Source organism: Taudactylus pleione, unplaced genomic scaffold (genome assembly GCF_031769625.1).
Source record: "Taudactylus pleione unplaced genomic scaffold, aTauple2 ptg000016l, whole genome shotgun sequence".
Taxonomy (NCBI): domain Eukaryota; kingdom Metazoa; phylum Chordata; class Amphibia; order Anura; family Myobatrachidae; genus Taudactylus; species Taudactylus pleione.
The window spans coordinates 17744466-17760259 of NW_028284418.1; positions in this window are offsets into that span (position 1 = coordinate 17744466).

Below are 15794 nucleotides of genomic sequence, written 5' to 3' on the forward strand. Positions count from 1 at the left end.
GAATTCTTATACATCTGCACTAGATTGTGTTTTATGTTTTATGTTCCCACATATTCATCAACATCGGAACATATATCCCATACCTATTATACAAAGTGTCTATTACAAAAGGATTTGAGGTCCCAAGATCAGGACATCATATTTAAGATAAGTAAATCTTATACTTTAAGTGAGCGCAGAGTGGTATTCTCCGAATATTTGTTTGTATTAATGTATTTTTGGTGAGGATAACACCAAGGAGATTTACTCTTTAGCAGCTTTTCTTAGCGCAATTGTTGGCAGACATCATTTTCTATACTCTTCAGTGGCGTAACTAGTCTTAGACTAGTGGTCTTCGGAGCCCAGGGCAAGTTTCAGATTGGCGCCCCCCTTCTTGAAATAGACATATATATCTTGCAAAAATATGGGCGTGGTCACCTACCAGAAGGGGCGTCGCTACTGAAAATGGGGCATGTCAACATGACACGCCACCCATTTTTTGTCACATTCCTTTACATTCCATATGCTAGATAGATTTGAGTGCGCTGATCACCTAGATAGTATATCCTGATTATGACAGGCTGCTACTACAGCAGGATCTGCACCTGCTAATATGATAAACAAGAAAAAAGGTGTGTATGGAGCGCTAGCCAAGATCAGGTGACCACGATGTGTAAATTGTATTTATTAAAACTCATTAAAAATTAGAACGCACACACAGGATACAATAAATGATAAGTATCAAATCACAATAAAAAAACGTGGGTAAAGAGCATCTGAGAACACCTGGACATGTAATACGGAACTGCTATGAAAGTCCCTCTCCTAAGACGGAGCTTAATACGGAGTCTGCTACCTTGTATTTATCCGTATTACATCTCCAGGTGTTCTCAGATGCTCTTTACCCACGTTTTTACTATTATTGTGATTTGATACTAATCAATTATTGTATCCTGTGTGCACATTGTCAGTTTTTATAAGAGTCTTAATAAATACAATTTACACACCGTGGTCACCTGATCTTCACTAGCACTCCATACACACCTTTTTTCACATTCCATATGCACCTTACCTTTGCGGTAGTTTCTCACAATGTGGAACCTCTGAAGAAATGTATCCTCCCTGGAATGATGGCATCTTCAGTCGGTATTCACTATTCATGTAGGTCATGTCGTCCGGAAGATGCCTGTTTGTGTGTTAAAAAAGTAATCATAAAACAGCGGTTCAACCAGACTCGTCCCCCCTGTGTAACTTCCTTCCCCTGCGCCTCTCAGCCACACCATCATCTCACTGCATCCTCTCTTAGCCACACCATCATCTCCCTCCCTGTGTCAACTCTTCTTAGCTACACCATCCCTTCTTCCTGCGTCATCTCTCAGCACACCATCACCGCCCCCCTGCGTCAATTCTCAGCACACCATCAACTCCCCACCAAGTCGTCTCTCAGCACACCATCACTGCCCCCCCTGCATTGTCTCTCAGTCAGGCGATCAGCTCCCCCCTGCATCGTCTCTCAGTCAGGCGATCAGCTCCCCCCTGCATAGTCTCAGTCAGGCGATCAGCTCCCCCCTGCATCGTCTCTCAGTTACGCGATCAGCTCCCCCCTGCATCGTCTGTCACACCATCATCTTCCCCTGCATTGTCTCAGCACAGACACAGATACACACTGACATATAAATATATATATATATACACACACTGACACATATATATATATATATATATATATACACACACACACTGACATATACAGTACACTGACACATATATACATACACACACTGACATATACAGTGCACTGAAACAGACATGCACACTGACATACAGTACACTGACACATATATACATGCACACACTGACACATATACAGTACACTGACACATATATACATGCACACACTGACATATACAGTACACTCACACATATATACATATACAGTACACTGACACATATAGACATGCACACTGAAACATATACATACACACACTGACATACAGTACACTGACACATATAGACATGCACACTGACATACATAGTACACTGACACATATATACATACACACACTGACATATACAGTACACTGACACATATATACATACACACACTGACATATACAGTACACAAACATATAGACATGCACACTGACATACAGTACACTGACACATATATACATGCACATACTGACACGTATACAGTACACTGACACATATATACATGCACACACTGACATATACAGTACACTGACACATATAGACATGCACACTGACACATATACATACACACACTGACATACAGTACACTGACACATATAGACATGCACACTGACATACACAGTACACTGACACATATATACATACACACACTGACATATACAGTACACTGACACATATATACACACACTGACATATACAGTACACTGACACATATATACACACACACTGACAGCCTACACATACACACATATCTCTCACACAAATATACACATACACACACTGACATATATATATATATATATATATATATATATACACATATACACACACTGACATATACAGTACACTGACATATATACATACACTGACATACAGTACACTGACACATATAGACATGCACACACTGACATATACAGTACACTGACACATATAGCCATGCACACACTGACATATACAGTACACTGACACATATAGACATGCACACTGACATATACAGTACACTGAAACATAGACATGCACACTGACATATACAGTACACTGACACATATATACATGCACACACTGACATACAATACACTGACACAAATATACATACACACACTGACATATATAGTACACTGACACATATAGACATGCACACCCACACATATACATACTCACACTGACATACAGTACACTGACACATATAGACATGCACACACTGACATATACAGTTATATACATACACCCACTGACATATACAGTACACTGACACATATATACATACACACACTGACATATACAGTACACTGACACATATATACATACACACACCAACATACAGTACACTGACACATATAAACATGCACACACTGACATATAGTTATATACATACACACACTGACATATACAGTACACTGACACATATATACATGCACACACTAACAGCCTACACAGACACAGATATCTCTTTCACACAAATGCAGCCAGCAGCCCCCTCCCCACACATAACACACACCAACCTCCACCCCTCCCACACATAACACACACCAACCTCCACCACCCCATTACCCACCTGCAGTGAGCAGAGAGAGCTGGGGAAGGAAGAATCACTCCTCTCCTGGTACCCGGAGTCAGACGGCAGCTCGTTTCAGGCAGAAAGCTCTCACTCTCTCATCAACAAGACTGCCTGTGAGGGTCTGTGCGCTTCCACTGCAGGTCCCCCTAGAGGCAGCCCTATTAGCAGCAGGCTAGCATGCACAGCACACTGACCTGCTCGTTATTAGTCGGGATACAATGATGGCGGGAGGGGGAAGGGCGAGTGTGCGTGTGGGTATGATGCCCTGCCGGCGCCCCCTCTGCTGGGCTTGCCAGAGGCGCCCAGGGCACATGCACCGCTCGAGCCCCTAGTTACGCCACTGTGTATGGCCTTTAAGGGCTAAGTGCTAGCCACTCGGTAAGCAGCTTACCGTTCTATACACAGTAGCAGGTGTACATGTTGCCTTTGTTGTAGAGAGGTGCGTGGAAGTAGCTGACTTAAACTTCCATAGGTGTGGAAGTTGCCTTCTTAAATCTTATCCGGGTGGGTGGAGTAGCCTTCTTCAAATCTGTGTGGGCGCTGCTGTTAAATCGTCCACAGGTAAGTGAAAGTATCTTGACTGTCTTTCACCAGTTTAAATCTTTATTGAAAAACATAGGAGTTGTCTCAGAATGGGAGCCATGCAAACAATAGAGATGTTAGACAATGATGTGCTGCTAATGGAAGCGCCGTTTGGATCGGCCCGTTGTATTATGCATACTAAGTACGGTACTTATGCAATAAGGTATTGTGATGTATGGTTTAAAATGACGAGGAAGAGTGTTAGATCGTTTCCCAGAATTGGTAGTTTTGATAAAAATTTATTAGATAATGTCCAGGATCACATCAGTCTGATGCGCTCCCGAGAGAAAAAGGTCAATTACTAGCGTTGCGAGCGCATTGCCAGAGAATACATCCGCAATGCTGAATTGCAATGCGGGCGAGCCGCAAAATGGAGCACGCGTGCAGCAAGGTAGCGTTGTGGAATGTATTGTCAGCAGTTCACGCACACCACCCCTACCTTATGTGGATGGAGGTGCAAGTACAGTTATCAAAAATACCCATAAAAATGTAACAAGCAATTTGTACCCTCTTTTAAGCAACTATAAAGTAAATGTTCATGATGTGGATGATGAGCCTATTGTAATGTCTGCTATTTCCCATGCTGTACAGATGATAGATGCTGCATCACAACAATCACGAGTGGTGCCGCCATCTCCATCGTTAACAGCAAGGGAAGTGCTAACACCCTCTGCACCCGTAGAGGAAGTTGTTAATACCATACGTAGCAGCAACAAATTAAACCCCCAGCCAGGTAACAAGGTCAAAAGTAGCAGCGCTACCGGTCTGCATCCCATTTGGACAATAACTGTTCTGAATGGAAATGCAGATGCGAACGGTGTAGTGCCCACGAGGGAAGTGGTAATGCATTGTCCTTGGGCAAGAGCAGAACTAAATTCCATCATAAATGATTTCCCCAATCCCAAAAAGGAACTAGCCAAATGTCAGAGATTTTTGAGGAATTTGGGTAGTTCTCATGAGCCAACTAATAAAAATTGGCGTGTGGTGTTAAGGGCCTGTCTACCACGCAATATCGATGTGACAAAATTTGTCACGGATTGTGTATTGGATGGTGACGTTCCCTTAACAGACCAAGTAAACCAAGATAATATTACCCGGGTTCAGACCTCACAGCCTGGCTGGAGGGGAGTCACAATAGATACCCTCATAGAATCTGCCATAGAACATGATAAAAACATCTCAAAGAAGAGAGAGACCCACAGGGAAAAACTAATGGCTCTCAGTATCCAAGCTCTGGAAGGAATGACTGTAACATCACAGCCAGTAGACACACCTGCACTATACACACACTTGCACCTGAACAGTTACACGTCCTCACCAATCCCACACCACAGCAAACACATCCTTACCCCACATATCATACACAACCACAGGTCCCATGCTACCCACAAACTTCATACCTCCCACCATACCCTTATCCTCCATATTCCTACCCATACCCACCATCTTTCCCTCTTGCTCAACTCCCACAATCCTTTCATCCACCTCATTCAAAAAAAGATGTTTTAACTGTCACCAAGTGGGACACATAAGTAAGTACTGCAAAGTGAAGAACACCACACATGAACACTGGTTTCCCATGGGTTCATAGGCAATCCCACTATCTTCTCCCAGGCCTTATATGACTGCTTACGATCTTTTCAACCTGCCAATGGATCTGTTCTAATGTAAAATGTGGACGATTTATTGTATTTAGGTAATGTTTAAATGATATTTAACTGTTGTGCTTTATCTCTCACACACAGGACACAAGGTTGCTAAGGATAAATGGCAGCCATGCCAGGCTAAGGTCAAATACTCGGAATACTATCCAACCCAGTGGCCCAGGCATTATTTAGAGCAGTAGCCATTAATAACAAGATTTAATTGCAGGAACCTGTATGCAGATACTATAGCCTTAGAATTATTCAAAGTGATAGGGGGACTCACTTTACAGGTGACGTTTCCCAGAACATGTGTAAGGTGATGGGTAATAAAACCAAGATCGTTCCAGACTGTCATTTCTTTTATCTGTCCCCCCTTTGAGATACGAAGATGAATAAGAATAACAGAAATTGAAAGTGTTATTAACTAACATGTCTAATGCAAACTGTCATGATGTCAAACCTGGGGAATTTGTCATGATCCAAATTTTTTTAGCTCAGGTCGTTTGACTGATTGGTGGAAAGGTCCGTATCTGACGATTGTTGACAAAGTACCACATCCTCAAAGGGTGGCCGGGGAAGATACGTGGGTCCATTCCACTCACTATAGGGAGGTTAACCAACCGGTGGAGATACAAGGCGGAGACGAGGCTGATAACGTCGACCTGTCAATTGTGAGCTTGTGCTGGATGGATTAAAAAGGTGACGGTGAGATACCTGAGCTAAAGAAATGTGTAGATCAGTGCTCCCAGCAATGGAGTGATCTGCTGTGGTCATCCTAGTTTTTTCTTCCAGAGTTTTTGTCGTGATGATCTGCTTGGGGATACACAGTTTCTGTGATGGAGGACCGATAGAGGAGATGGGAGCTGATGGCAGCGCTCATGGAGTGGAGTCAGAAGGAGTGCAATGCCAATCAGGGGAGTGTCTGACCAATCTTAGTACTGTTATTGTTAAGAGAGCTGTTATTCCGGATACTCGGGGACGGTGTGGAGGTTTATCGTCTGAAGATTCCTGTATGTGTGAGCTTTGTGGGTCCCTAGTTGATGAGAATGGTATCCAGTGGTGCCAGCATAAATATAACCCGTACTGGGGTGGGTATCCTTTAGAGGATTATCATAGCATGGTAGGCAAAGTGTTAAATCAAACTGATTGCTGGGTGTGTTCACATGTGCCACAGGGACAGCATAACGTACGGTTGGTGCCATTTCCACTGAATATCACGGAAATTTTAGAATTACAGAAAGGGAAAACATTGGATGGAAAATTCCTCTCATCCAAACCACCTCATTTCAAACTCTATCAATTCCAAGTCGATAGATCACTTTTGTGTTTAAACATAACCAACCCCAATAAACCCGGGAGTTGGGAAGTGACAGGGAATAATCAGACGATGACCTTCTCACAAAGAGCTGATAATGAGTCCATAAACCATGATCTGTTATGCTCAATTAAATCTAGTGGGAGACATTTTAGGTACCGGCATGCATTGAGTTCCACCAAAGAAATTATTGGTAAGGTGCCAGATGGTTATTATGCTAAAATAATACAGCCAGAAACTTGCATGTACCAGATGGAAGACCCAGAAATAGGATTGTTCGCAAGGGAAATGTGCTTAATGATAATTTGCATACCATTCCTTATGTTCTCCCTGATAATGTATATTTTATATGTGGAAGAAAAGCGTATAAGTGGCTCTCCCCGAGTTCCAAAGGTTTGTGTTACCTGGGAAGAGTAGTCCCAAAAGTTATGACCCTCACACATGTTGAAATGCTTGGTATACATAAAAACACACCGTCACCATATCTTCACACACAATATGAACACAGTGGCAAACAAAATATGATACCTGGTGATGTGCACAAAGCCACTCAGTTAATTAGTGAGACAACTGGCTTTCAAGTTTTAGTCGCATTGGATCCCACCAAGATCGCTCGGGGTACATTAAACTTTAGATATATTCAGGAACTTGCTAAATTGATAGATAATATCACTGAGATGTACGATGACACATTCAGGTATACAGGGAGAGAATTGCAAGCGTACAAGAAAGAACTGGTGCAACACAAGCTAGCGTTAAATTATTTAACTGCTGTTACTGGAGGGTATTGCATAACGTTGGCCACCCAATTTGGAGTAAAATGTTGCACCTATGATACCAGCGACCCTAAGGAAGTGATAGACCGGAAAATTTATGAAATTCTGCAGCTAAAATGGGAATTTTGTAAGAACCATAATGCTTCAGTGGCTGAAGTAGGGGAGAAGATAGAAGGATGGGTTTCATGGCTGAACCCAGTGAAATGGTTCTCAGGTCTAGGGGAATGGGTCCAGCAAGTGATCGCCAGCATCGGCAAATTCTTAATCCTTATACTGATTGTTATCTTAATAATTGGCATATGTGTCCGGTGTGTTCCTATTGTGCTGAAGTGTGGAAAATTTAAAAATAGAGTAAAACGAAAGAATGAAATTATGATGGTGGTCAGTATGAATACCGAGGTAAATACAGAACTGCATTAAAACACTAAACTAGGAAATACCATCATTTAATGTATTATATTTAGACATGCATAGAATGTATTATTGAAATGTTCTTTTAAAACACCTCAGATAAGGTAAAGTCTCAAATTTTCCCTTCAAGACTGCCTTTATAGGACTGGTGTATCCCCACACCTTTCACATGATCTTCCAAGATCTGCAGTGTGCGTATAATAGTAGTTTTATGTCCCCACTCAGAGACACATTATTGATGGATTAAAAACCACCTTGTGCCATCCCATAATAACACTAAATAGTATATAAATGTAAGCCTAAATTATATTTTAAAATCAGATTGTGATAGCATGTTGTTCGCTATCAAAGGGTGGACTGTCGAAGCTGGATAATTGGCTGAGACAAGATCAGTTTAAAATTGGATCGCAGCGACGCCATCTTGGAAATGAGATCTCAAGACGCCATTTTGCTAATGGCCGCCTAAGCGCCATTTTAGATAAACTCACACTTTAGTACATGTGGCGATATTACTATTAGAATCATGCGATTGCATCTGTGACCATCGCCATAAGTTACGGCGATTCATCAAAAGCCCATTTCATGACTTTACATAGTTTGGGTGCTCTGGATAAAGTATGTATATTATTATAATTTCCCTAAAGGATATATTTCAGAAATGGCTGTACAGTATGTCAAAATTGGATTGCATTAGCTAAACAGAGCAAATGGCCACGTGACAACTAGCCTGTGAAGACAAGCTTCATGGACATAACGTCTGTTCTCACTCCAGGTGGCCCTGCTCAAATACCAGCAAGAGGGTCGTTTGTAGCACCTTACATTAGCAGGCTTCCTACAATAAAATACCTTCAAAGCCAAGAGTGTTATCTGAGGTTTGGGTCTTGTAGCTGTGCTAATTTGCATCTACACAGGCCCTGGGAGAACAAAGACCAGTATTTTGGAGCCTGAAAAGGGTGGGGGCTGCTGGGGCATGAGCAAGTCATGGAACTATAATGCTCAGCATTCCACACTGCTAGGTGTTCACTTCTAGGGATAGCTGAGAGCGATGGTGTATGGTGGTCTCCCTCCACACAGATTCTCTAAGACTTCAGATCAGCGTTATCTCTGTGCTCTAATGAATTCACGTGTCTGTAGAGGCTCATGCTATAATTGCGGAATCACTGTGAGTTTAAGTGAGATTTAAGTGCACCATTTCTCATACACATTAATACGCACAATTGCGCTATTAACTAGTCGCATATTAGCGAATGCATAAGACCCTGTATGAAAACGCTGAATATTAGCTCCATGCACACGCATCTGCCGCAAGTTAACTAGCGTCTTTACATCAAACCCCACATACTCACACATTACATATTCACATGCAAGGTTCCATAAGCTTTAAGGTATAAGATTCAAGTATGCACATTTACTATAATTGCTATGAAATAAAGATTATTTCGTAACTAAGGTTTTATATGTGATAAGTAAGCCATGTTTTGTATTGTACTGATGCGTACTCTCTCAACAGTATTCCGGTAATATCGATGGAGAGATCGCAACATGCATTCTCAACTTATGGACCACAGAGACTTCAAGCAACAAAATGTACATTATAAGAACAACTGTTAGGATTTGCATGAGGCAGGAAACCAGAGATCTCCAGTTGTTAGAGGCTGGACTGTGTCTATTTGAACCAACCTGTTAAATTCCTTGTAACATATGCCCTCTCCTTTAGGACCAATGGTATTAGCAACAAACTTCTCTATTGTATTGTTTATTCCCCGGGGGGGTATAAATATGTGTGCTCTGACCCTGGGTTCCTAGTCTTTGTGCTGAATGCTGATTGACGAGGGGTTTCTTGCTGATGCCTAACATCTGGACCAGGGAGCGCTGCATATGTATAATTGTACTTGGGTCTGTATAATCTCTTTGCGCTAAGATTATATGAGGATCATAGCGTGTAACTGCTGTACTTTTACTTGAATAATACTTTGTGCTTTGGAACCACAGGTTCTAGGTCTGGAGTCTTTATTTACTGTATGACTGCGTACGCAAATTAGCATCATCCTTAGAGGTTTATAGGCAGGATATTAGAAGGTATAGGCAGGGGTATATAGAGGTTCAAAGGCAGTATCGTTAGTGGTCACTGCTGATCGCAGTGGGCAGTTTGCGCACTGCGATGCATGTGCAGTACACAACAATCAGCCGATTGCATGCTTATTAGCAACTGCGATCCTTGCTGAATCAGGAACTCAGACTGATACATTTTTTTCCCATCTTTTTTTTACTTGCATTCTCCCAGCTGGGGAGCTTAGATCTATATTAGTATGGTTATTTGCATGCACTTTCAATTAGCTGGGATATATGTGTGTCATATAAGTTTTATACATGAGCGCTGGTCTTAATCATTGTATATAGTGCCACCTTAGTTTATATTTTTCAGCAAAACTGATCTTTAATTTCCCTCTACAGGGCTGTATTCAATTAGCGGCAAAAACGGACGTTTTTTTCTGCCAATGGCAAATCCGGCCATTTTTCGACCAAAAGAGGCGAAATTTTCGCCAAAAAAAATGGCGAAAACCGCAAACATGCGAAAATGGAGAAAAAAACTGGAGAAAAGTTTTTCTTCATCCCAGACCAGGAGAAAAAAAAATGCAAAATCAACTCTTTGGACACCCCCCTAATGATAAATTACCGCAAAACTTTTTCGTAAGTTGCGTACTTTGGCGAAAAACAAATGCGCAAATTTTGGGTGATAATAAATAATTGAAAATGATGGAAAGCTTTTTTCCCCCAGGAAATTACTGTTTCACGTAAATTGGGGGTATGTTAAAATGGGTGCAAGTATATTTTCAAACAAAACGCAATTTTAAAACTGTAAAAAACCCACCTGCTGCGACTGCGTGCAGTGTTTAACACACTTGACGCATCCATTCCACGGTCGTTTTTCGCCAAAGTACGCAACTTACAAATTTTTTGGGTGGTGATTTATCATTAGGGGGCTGTGTCCAAAGGGTTCTGAAAGAAATCCCCAAATGTTTAGCCCAAAATAGAGATTTTGCATTTTTTTTCTCCTGGTTTGGGATGGAAAAAACTTTTCTCCAGTTTTTTTCCTCCATTTTCTCCTCTTTGCCGTTTGCGCCTTTTTTTTGGCAAAAACTTCCGTTTTCGCCGTTACTTGAATATGGCCCACAATCTGCAATCCTATTTGCTTGGCTGTGTGTATTAGGATGTTCAGCATAGCTTCTACCTGGTGTTGCAGCTCAATATTTCCCAAACTGGATCCCACAGTTCAAAGCTAGCAAACAGGTATCCCTGCAGGTCTGATAAAAGGACAATAGATTTAGTGTACTGTTATTACCACTAAGGAAACAAAATGGGTGCTACAGTATGTTATGTACAAATAAGTATATAGATTTATTTATTTACACCATATATATATATATATATATATATATATATATGTACACACATACATACACACACATTCATACACACACAATTTATTGTCTTCACTTTTCTCACCACATAGTAGCATAGTATGCTTTATCCATAGTTAGCCTTACGCAGGGTACACACTGATGTATCATTCGTACAGCTGGTAAACTATATATCGTCTTGACCATTGGTCAGTGTGTACACATGATATACTGTATATATGAACAATGTCGTTCACAGATTTATCGCATTTGCTGAGCTACATGGCAGATGAGATATATCATGTAGATATATATCGTTCACATTGTTCGGTGTGTACATATGATTGAACGACCGATATGTATCGGGTGCAGAATCAGTTGAATATGATGTCACTAGTGGGCCGGCATATTCAAATAGAGTCTGCGGGGCAAAAGTGAAGATTCTTTGGTAATTTTACAGTGGAATTTCAAGCACAAGTCTTCAGGGTGAATTTTGTTACCACCATGGTGACTTGATTTTGTTGAGCATTTGTATAAAATAGAAAATGTATAAACCAGAATTTTGAGTTTAGTTATGTCACATATTCCAGTATGCAAAACAAGAGAAGAGGCACAATGACATTGTCAATTCAATAGAATAAATCAGAACCAGTTTAACAAGATTTGGACTGGTCTTAAGGTGCCTATCCTCTAGACGATTAAAATGAGTGATTGAACGTTAACGATATCGTTCGATAATCATTTGAAAATCGTTTGCAGATTGTTTAAAAAATTGGTCGTTTAGACATCATCGGGCTGGTCAACCTGACGATAACATCAGGTTCAGCATGTTTGCAGATGATTGATTGTGCCTACAGTGAACGACTGCTCGTTCAGTGTAGGCACATCACAGACTGACAAACGACTGCACGATTACACTGTCATAATCGTGCAGTCTTTTGCCTGTCTTCTAGTGGATAGGCAACTTTACTTTTGAGTTTCACATTTGTTTCCCCCAATTACACCACTGTTTTAATCTGGCCAGTAATATTTATTTTTAATTGTTCTTTTAAATCTGCAATGTTACAGTGGAATTTCAAGCATCATTTTTTTTAAAGGTCTTTTAAAAAACAGCTGCTTTAAATCCTGTGGCCCATTGTCTATTTCAGCATGACATTTCTCATTCCAGCAGGTTCAAAAAAACGGATCCTTTTTTCCCCTCTTCTAATGGTTCTTCTGAGACCAGCAATACTCATTGGTCCTCGACTTTAGTTAATGGGATTTTTTTTACTTTCCTTGATTTCATACTTGCCTACTCTCCCGAAATGGCCGGGAGCCTCACGAAAATCGGGTGTCGCTCCCGGCAACACGGAAGACTAGGCAAGTCTCCCGAGAACCGGCTCCTGCCGGCCCGCTCCCCCGCCGTGGCCGCCAGCACCCACTGAGTCCCGCCCATTTACTGACCAAAAGTGGTCAGTTCGGGGAGGGAGATGATGCGATTCAAGCTGAAATGAATTATATCGGCTCTGTATAGCGGGGGGCGGGGCCATGATGACGTGATTGAGTCACCACGCCCACTTTATTTTTTTTAAATGTGGGTTCATATTACAAGAGTACCTACAACTGATATTAGGCTTACTTTGATACATTTTTCCTCATAATTGTGAATGTGCTTTTAGATGAAGCTGCAGCTGACTATCTTTTATCTCCTATTACCTTCTGATTTTATTTTCTCTATGTGAGCGGGTTTAGTTATGTACAAACTTTTGTGTAAAAAAAAAAAAAGAGCAATCTACCTTTGTGCTGTTTTTTATAATTTTTTTTTTAATCCTATAAAATCAACATGTAGTTCTGCAAGTTATGCTGTTCAATTATCCAGTTTCATGCCATCACAAATAAAACTATATGAGCTTTAGTTCATAGTTACAGTTCCCATATAGATCTATGTTAACTGCTGTTTGATAAATGCATTTCTGAATTAGAATTATAAAAAACAACTCACAAAAAAATAGATATTTACAGATTTATTTTGTGTAGAAAAAAAATTAAAATTAGTGAATTACATAAAATTACAATGATCATGTTTTCACATTCATGCTTAGAACAAATGTTCAAACTTTATTTCACTTATGTATGTACATTATAATCCCCTCTAATCAACACAGAAAATAGCATTACTTTTCTACATAGATCATTTATATTTCAAATACATACAATACCGATGTAAAAATGATATTTATTTATTTATTTCTTTAATGTTTACCATTTCCTGTATACTTTAAAAAGCACTTTTTGTATATTTTCTTTGCTGTAAAGATAAACTGCTGGTTCATTTAAGTATGAAATGAAATAAAACAAGTGACTTAATTAGAGTAGTTAAAAATAATTAAAAGGGTCACAGACAGGAATTTAGCACCATGTATTATATATATATATATATATATATATATATTTATGTATTTTGAAAATTGGTACTTCTATTACACAAAAGGGCAAAACATTATGAATATATATATATATATATATATATATATATACACACACACATACATATATATATATCTATATATATATATTTAATATTGATGTTATGCCCACATTAATTAAATATTATGCCCACTTTAATATTTGCCATGCCAATGTTCTGGATGGTCTATTCTAGAACAATGCCATACTAATCAGTATATACACAAAGTATAACCATAAATAGCACATTAGTTAAAAGCAAGAGGTGTAAACGGTAAATGCTAAGGGTACCTCAAAATAAAACTACTGAGTTACAGCTATCCCAAATAAGTTTACTCAAGACATGATAGAAAGTGATCTTTGAAATTATTTCTTAAAACTGTAGTTCCTATGTTTTCAAGGTAAACTTAAATCATTTGAGTTAACAGTATTTTCAGCTTTACGTACATATAGTATGCATTTTTGTAAGAGGGTTATATATGCCTACTGACTAACAGGGTGTTTTATACAATTTTAAACAAGTCCAAGGAACTAATGTAATAGCCTGCAAGATTCCAGTGAGGCTGTAATTTTTTTTTTAAAAGCAGCAAAAAGGCAAACACAGGTTGGTATTGCCTTTTAAATGATTGCTGCCTTAAAAAAAAAAAAAAAAAAAAAAATGGCCAGACTCGCTGTAATTTCTCCAGAGCCCGCATCTTGCAGGCTGTTACATAAACCCCTGAATTGCTTTTTTAATTTTTTTTTATTTGTTTGACAGTAACTGCAATCACTCTGCATGAAGTAGATTTTAAGCTATGGCTCATTGGAGTATGGCGCCTGAGGCAACATTTGTAAACAAAATAAAGCATATGTAAGAGTACACTACATAATATATTTCCCCAGTTAATGCGGAGATAATCCAATTTGCATATGTTACATCTATAATATTATAAGCAGCTGTTTAAAGGGATATTACCCAGTATCCGCATGGGAAGGAGTTCTGTGTAGCAGTCTGTACACTACGCAAAAGAAGTCTGGGACAATTAATAACAATTTGTCATTGTGGGCTGCGGTATTAAATTAACCACAACACTTTCTGTGGACAGTACAAGCAATACACTCAGGGTAAATTTCAAGCATACAATATATTGAGAGATACCACAGGAATAACAATCTCAAGAGAGAATGTGACATTCAATGCCAGTGCTTTACTATGGCAAGTAAGGACATATTTATGGTATGTTTCAACAAATTGAGTGTTTGGATACAGTTCAAATTGTATTTGCTTCCATAACGTCTCACATTTTTAAAACCTTGCAAATGCAGTAATTGCTGAAACAACTTAAAAAGATATTTAATAGCAATACTATTGCACATATTAAATTCCTAAAATTTATTAGCAATGAATAAATAGGCCTTAGTAACTGTAGAATTTAGAAGTAATGGCACATGACCTCCCAGCTATCACCCATTATCTGCCTTCCCCACCAGTTTCCCTACTGAACTGGACTGAACTAAAATAACCAATAATTACATGTTTTTTACATACATTGCAAAATTCAGTTACAAAATAATTAAATGGGAAATGTGAAAACGGATCATGTTGGCAGGTACGTTATTAAACATTTCACATGTTGTTCTTTCAGGTAAATGGAAAATGAATCATTTGTAATTTGCCATCTTCCATGAAAAGAAATGAGAACTCTCTCCCTATTGCTGTTGTACAGGGTTTACATTTTGCACAGCAGGGTTGCTCATTTCAGGACCAGAACTGATCATAGTTTGATGATTTTATTAATCATGCACAGGATTTGTGATATAGAGTACTTCATTTACAGCACAGGTTTAAAGTACACCACTTTGTTCATTGCTCATAGCCAATTTCTACTCACATATAGGTCTAGTATCAGCCTATTGTAATGGGAAATACTCATGTACTCTTCCTAGTACTCCTACATGTTATTGCTACAATGATTAGCTTTTTTTTTT